Below are 5,984 nucleotides of genomic sequence, written 5' to 3' on the forward strand. Positions count from 1 at the left end.
CTAAGCACCCCCCCCTCCACTGGGCCCTTCCACCATGACGGCAGCCTTATGCGGGGCCCAGGGCAGTGGGACTGGCCACCTGCACCAGGACCTCTGTTTTGTAAGCCCCCAATAGACTTCTCCTCTAAGCAGTTCTTGTCAAGTATTTGGTCACATGACACCGAAGTTGACTAAAACACTTTTTTTAAAGGGTTATAAAGCTGGCATGGTGTAAGTTCAGAGTCACTGGGGCCATCTGAGTCACCACAAAGGGAGAGCCTGCCTAAGAGCCATGTCAACCTAGAGGAAAGCAGAACTGAGAGACCAGGCAGATGCATGATGACCTCATGTGAACACCTGGATGCAGCCATTCCTGAAGCATCCAGGGTGTGTGAGTAAATTCTGCCCCCTCTTTTTTCCCCCCTTAAGTCGGGCTTTTCTTGAATCGTTTCAGTTGTTTATTGATCATTAGGCCTAGATTAATATGGCCATTTTTTTTCTTTATTTAAAAAAAGTCCTGATTATTAAATGTCATCCATTACGAATGTCCCTTGGCCTAATTAAGAAGCAGGTGACAGGAGGGAAGAACACCTAGGATGGGAGAAAGGAGCCTGGCTTGGAGACAGACCCCGCCCTAGTGGAGGTCTTGTGGGGCAGGGCAAGCTTTTCCCCTGCGACAGGGCTTTGCCCTAGAGCAGCCCCCGGCCCAGGCCCAGTTCCACCTTGGAGGACCCTGATCCCTGAGCACCCCCAGAGTGTGGGGTCCCGGCTCCTTTCCCTTGTGCACTGTTCCTAACCCTCGCTGTCACCAGGCTGGGCTCTCCTAGCAGGCCAGGAGGACAGGCCGGGGGCTCCTTCACCTTCTCCCTCCCTCACCACTCCTGATAACGGCCTCCACCCAAAGCCCGCCCCCAAGCCCAGCTTGCTCCAGGCAGGGCCAAGCTGGTCAGCCCCGCCTGCCCTGCGCTGTCCCTGAGCGGGGCCCTTATCTCCCTCCGCCAGGCTAAATTTGGATCTGAACTCCCAGGCCACGGGGCCTGGGAAAGCTGACGGACTCCAGCCCCGGGCTCTTCCCTGCACTTTTTGTGGAGTGGGAGACCCCCCCTCCCCGCCAGGAACAAGTGGAAAAGTCATTTGCAAAGCACAGGGACATCACTCACCTGCCACCCTCAGGCGCAGCCCTGGGGACACCCGGCTGCTCTTCGGCTGGGCTTTCTAAAGCAGTCAGGTCTGGGGCTGCTGCTGGTTCCCACGGCGGTGAGATCAGACCTTCTGTGCAGCTTGCCTTCCGATTCCCCACCTGGACGTGCACACAAGCCCAGGGCAGACCCCAGCTGGCTGGTGCCCCGCCCAACAAGGCTCACGCCAACCGCCAGGCCAGGGTTCCCCTGCAGGTGAGGAACCGGGGCTCAGCAGGTGGAGTGCCACTCAGGTCGCGCTCAGGCCACCCGAGCTAGGCAATGCTGCCTGGTGGCTGTGTTTTCCTCCATCTTCTTGAGCACGTGCCGGCTGTGGTCACCTGCTGGGGGGTACCCTGTGTGGCTCCAGCTTTCCCTGGAGAAGGACTGTCCCCTTTCAGGTCTCAGAACTGGGACTGGGACAGCTATTGGATGTGGGTGAGTGAACGTCCTGCTGCCTATATCCCTGGCATCAGGAATTGGTTCAGGAAGGGACCTGTGATCCCCATTGGTCTCTGGAGCAATGATCAATGGCAGGATGTGGGCTAGGCCTGCAGGCCACCATCTTGGGAACCTGTGGGAATGGGGCCAGAGCAGAGGGCAGAGAGCTGGTCCCGAGACAGCATTTCAAATGCTTGATCCACCTGCACCTGAAGTGGGATCTGCTGCTAGATTTTTACGTTATGTCTGTTATCACCTTTATCCTTGCTGTTGGCTTTCTGTCACTGTGACCAAGAGTTTCAGGAGGGGTGGGGATTTGCCATGCTTTGTTGAACATGAGTTTCTTAGTTTTCTACGTTATAAATAATGCTGCAATGAACATCTTTACACATAGAACTTATCCCCGATTAGACTTATTTCCTTGCAGCACAAGTGATTTACTTGGCAAAGGGGTTAAAGGCTGCACAGTTTAAGGCTGGTGGTGATCTGGGTCCCCCCCGCAACACCACATGTGAGCACAGTTTTTAGAATTGAGTTCTGAAGACCCTTCTTTTTTTCTTAAGCCAAAGTTGTATTTGTTTTTCAAACAAGAAAATTATGTTAATATAAAACATAAAAACACACAAAAATCAGAACACACAACACACAAAAACACAAAGACCAGTGCAAACCCTTCCCAACCCACTCCCCCAAGTTTTAAAACTTTATTTCAGTTCCCCAAAGTGTAGACCATATGGAGAGGTCACAGTATTGAATCAGAAAGAGACAGAGACACTTATAAAGGTCTGTACACAGGTTGGGGAGTGGGCGGGTGGAGGCGCTCTCCCTCCGATATCAAAGACTACGTAAACGGGTCTCGGTGACCAAACCCAGGTTTCTGGACCCTGTCATGTCTGCTGGGCCCCCGTCCACTGTTAAATGTTGCTTTACAAAAGGATCAAAAGTGCACAGACGCTTTCATAAGGCACAGACAGATTGTTGCACGAGTCATGTTGTCAGGGACTTGGAGGAGACAGGGAGACAACTTCCAAGAAGTGCCGAGAGGTCGCGTGTTCCTGAGCCGGAAACCCCAGGCCAGAGCTGGAACAGGGCTGGGCAGTGCCGCTCCCTCACCACAGCCTCGCACAACCCCATTCTCGTCTGGAATGACCTACTCAGGGTTCTCCAGGGCCCTGGGACACTTTCTGGGGCCAGAAAGCAGCAGTGAGCAGCTCCCAGGTCTCCCTGGCAGGACCTCAAGGTGGCCATTGGTGGGTGGGGCCTTTGGGGCTCTGCCTAAGGCCCTTTTGGCAGCAGCTCAATGAACACAGGTGCCCCATATTTCTAAAGAGGCAGCTCTGGTCCAAGGGGATTGCTGGGGGTTCCCTTAAGTGGACCTGAGGCAGCAGGACGGCCAAGAAAGCCCAGGGGTTCCCTGATGCCTCATCGCCCTGGGCTCTACTCTGGTGTCAGGTGGGCATCTCCCCTGCCTGGTTCCCCCAGCACCCCGCATCCCACATCTGTGAGCACTCGGCAGACGTTTGCTGAGTGACTGTGTGAGCACAAGCTGAGGAACCGTCATCACCAGGCTTCTGCCCGTTCTGCACCCTTCGGTGAGCACCTAGTACGGCCAGCAGAGGACCCAACACCAGAGCCACTGAACACAAGCTGGGCTCTGGCCTGTCCTCCTCCAGAGCTCCTTACAGGCTCTCTCTGGTCCCGTTCTCAGCCCCACGTCCACAACAGCCTGTGCTGGGGAGCAGGGTGGAATGCTGGGAGCTGGGCAGTGGCTGGCACAGGGAGCAGACACCCCTAGTGGCTGAGGCCCAGAAACCCCCTCCAGGATGCACTGGAGAATGGGGGGCTGCTTTGCTCAGGAGCAGCCCCACTGTGCAGGGGCTCCAAGCAGGCAGGGGCAAGGTCACAACAAACAGGCATCTGCTGGCCTCCCCCGCTGCCCCCAGAACCCTGGATGCTACAGTCTGGAAGGGTACACAGGGGGCGGTGAGCCTGGAGAACAGGAGGCTGGGGCGGGGTCACACAGCCCAGGAAGCTGATGGGACAAGGCCCCGCCCTGGGCCTCTCCCAGAGTTGCCCCCTGGGGCACCCAGGTAACCCAAGACCTAGGACTGGAGCCACCACCCGGGTAGCTCAGTCCCCCTGGGAGGGGGGCAGGCGGTGAGCACAGGAGCCTGAGGAGAGGACATGGGTCCCTTCTGAGCATGGGCACAGAGGGGCTGTGGGTGTCCAGCCTCTGCAGACGGTGTCCAGGACACTCCTGGGCCAGAAGCCCAGCCCTGCCCCCTCTGTCATGTGGGCCCCTTTCCCCAGGATGCCAGTTCTCGCCTGCCAGGCAGGGACGCAGGACCATGGCCCCCCGCAGGCTTCCCCCGGCCTGCTGGACGGGCAGGAGCGGTCTGTGCGCTCACAGCACCTCGCGTGAAGATTGGCAGTGTTTTCTTAGTGGCGCGCCCACCAGGGGCTCAGATGTGACACCACAGGGCTCATGTTTCCCAGGGTGACCACGTGCAGGTGCCTCTCTGGCCCAGTGCCAAGGCACATAGTGGGTGTGGATAAAGAAAAGTGGTTCTTCTTCCTCCTGCCCCCTTCCCAAGACACCCCGGCGGGGCCACGTGTGTCCCTTGGAAGCACCAGAGCCAGCCCTCTAGCGCACAGCCAGAAGCGTCTGCCTCCCAGAGCATGAACACTCTCTGCTGCCCTTGGAAACCGAGGCTATTTATAGTGGCTGCAGAGCAGGTTTAGCAGGCCACTCTCACTTCCTCCCAGGTAACAGGTCACCAGGAGCACACCTGGCCCATCCTGGGGCCCAGGCTCCCTGTCACTGGGTTCCTGGTGGCAGGTGTATGTGACCCCTGCTGGGACACCAGGGGGCAGCGGGGAAGGGCAAGGGCTGGTCCCCCAGCTTCTCAGACCACTGGGGTATGTGACTGAGTCTCAAATCTGGTCAGGGGGACGATGCCTGCAGAGCACCGTCCCTGGTGGCGAGACCACAGGGCCTGCACAAGGCTCGGCCCACTCCCAGCACAGGGGAAGCGCAAGGTGCCTGCCACGCCATGGGCCGGGCCCCGGGGCTGCCTGGATCCTCAAACTCTTACCGGGGCTCCCCTGGGCTTCCAGAGCTGTCAAAGATGCTGCTGCAGAATCCAGATGTGGGTGCTTCCCAGACTCACCAGGCAGAGCCAGCGCCCGGCGCCTGGCCGGGGAGGGGGGCGGGATCAGGTCAGAAACCCACGGCCACGCCCACCCGGAGGCAGCAGCTGACCCAGACCTCCAGCACCCAGGCCATGGACTGGTCTTGGGGAACCTGACCTCCAGCGCTGGCCGGCCCGGCTCCCGGGAACCGCGGCTTCGTGAGCTCGCAAGCTCCCTGCACGTTCTCTCTTCCCCTCTCTTGGCAGGTCCAGAACAGATCAGGAGTTGAGAGGAAGACACACACTGCTCCTTGCAAGGGTCTCAGCTTTCTAGAACCTGTGCCAGCTTCCCTAGAGTGTCCGGCGCTGCACTTCCAGTTAGGGACACAGAAACAGGGGCCGAGCGGAGTGGCCCAGGGACAAGAAGACAGGGGTGGCCTGGGCCAGCCCTGAGCCCCAGTGAGGTCTGGGTGTCTGCAGAGCTGGGCCTGGGCGAGGGGTGGGCAGGGCCAGGGCCCCAGGAACCGCCAGTAGGCTGGCCTGAGGGTGGAGGGTCCCAGAGCCTGGGATTCCAGCTGATGTCTCTGTTATTAGTGGACACGGCCCCCGACACCTGGCAACCAGCAGGGGAAGATCAGCTGGGAATCGGGATAAGCACCGGCCACGAAGCCCCGGTTCCTCCTGCTCCTGCCCCCTGGGAATGCCCACGGCCCCGTAAATGTCAGCCCAGGGAATATGGAGGGTGACATTTCCAAGGCCAAGTGAGTGGCCCGCCTCAGAGGCCCTCCTCTCCCCTCCCCTCCCACACAGAGCCGCCCTGTCTCCCTGGAGAAGGGAGGGCCCTCGAAAGGCCGAAACATCTTGCCAGGGAGTCAGGTGCCAGCGTGAGAGGATGCCACAGCCCGAGCACCCTGCCGCAACCCCCCAGATGTGCCTCCAAGAGGAGCCCCGGGAACGCCACCCACCAGCGGAGGAGCTGCTTCGGCTTCTGCTGTAAACAATGAGTTATTTTTGCCTCCCAGGCAAACGGCTCTCTCCTCAGCCCCTCCTTGCAGTTCTCTGTTCAAGCCTCTTACATTCAAAGGTGGCTGCGTCACATCCCCAGAGAGCGGAAGGTGTCAGCCTTGCTAAAATCTGAGCTCCAGATTGCACATCCCTTAGCGTTAAATAAGCTCCCCAGCCGGCCCTGCCCGGGACACCGCCTGCTCCCATCCCCACTGCCGTCTCCCTCCCTCCCTCCCCCTCGCACAGCCGT

Source organism: Marmota flaviventris, chromosome 5 (assembly GCF_047511675.1).
Source record: "Marmota flaviventris isolate mMarFla1 chromosome 5, mMarFla1.hap1, whole genome shotgun sequence".
Lineage (NCBI taxonomy): Eukaryota > Metazoa > Chordata > Mammalia > Rodentia > Sciuridae > Marmota > Marmota flaviventris.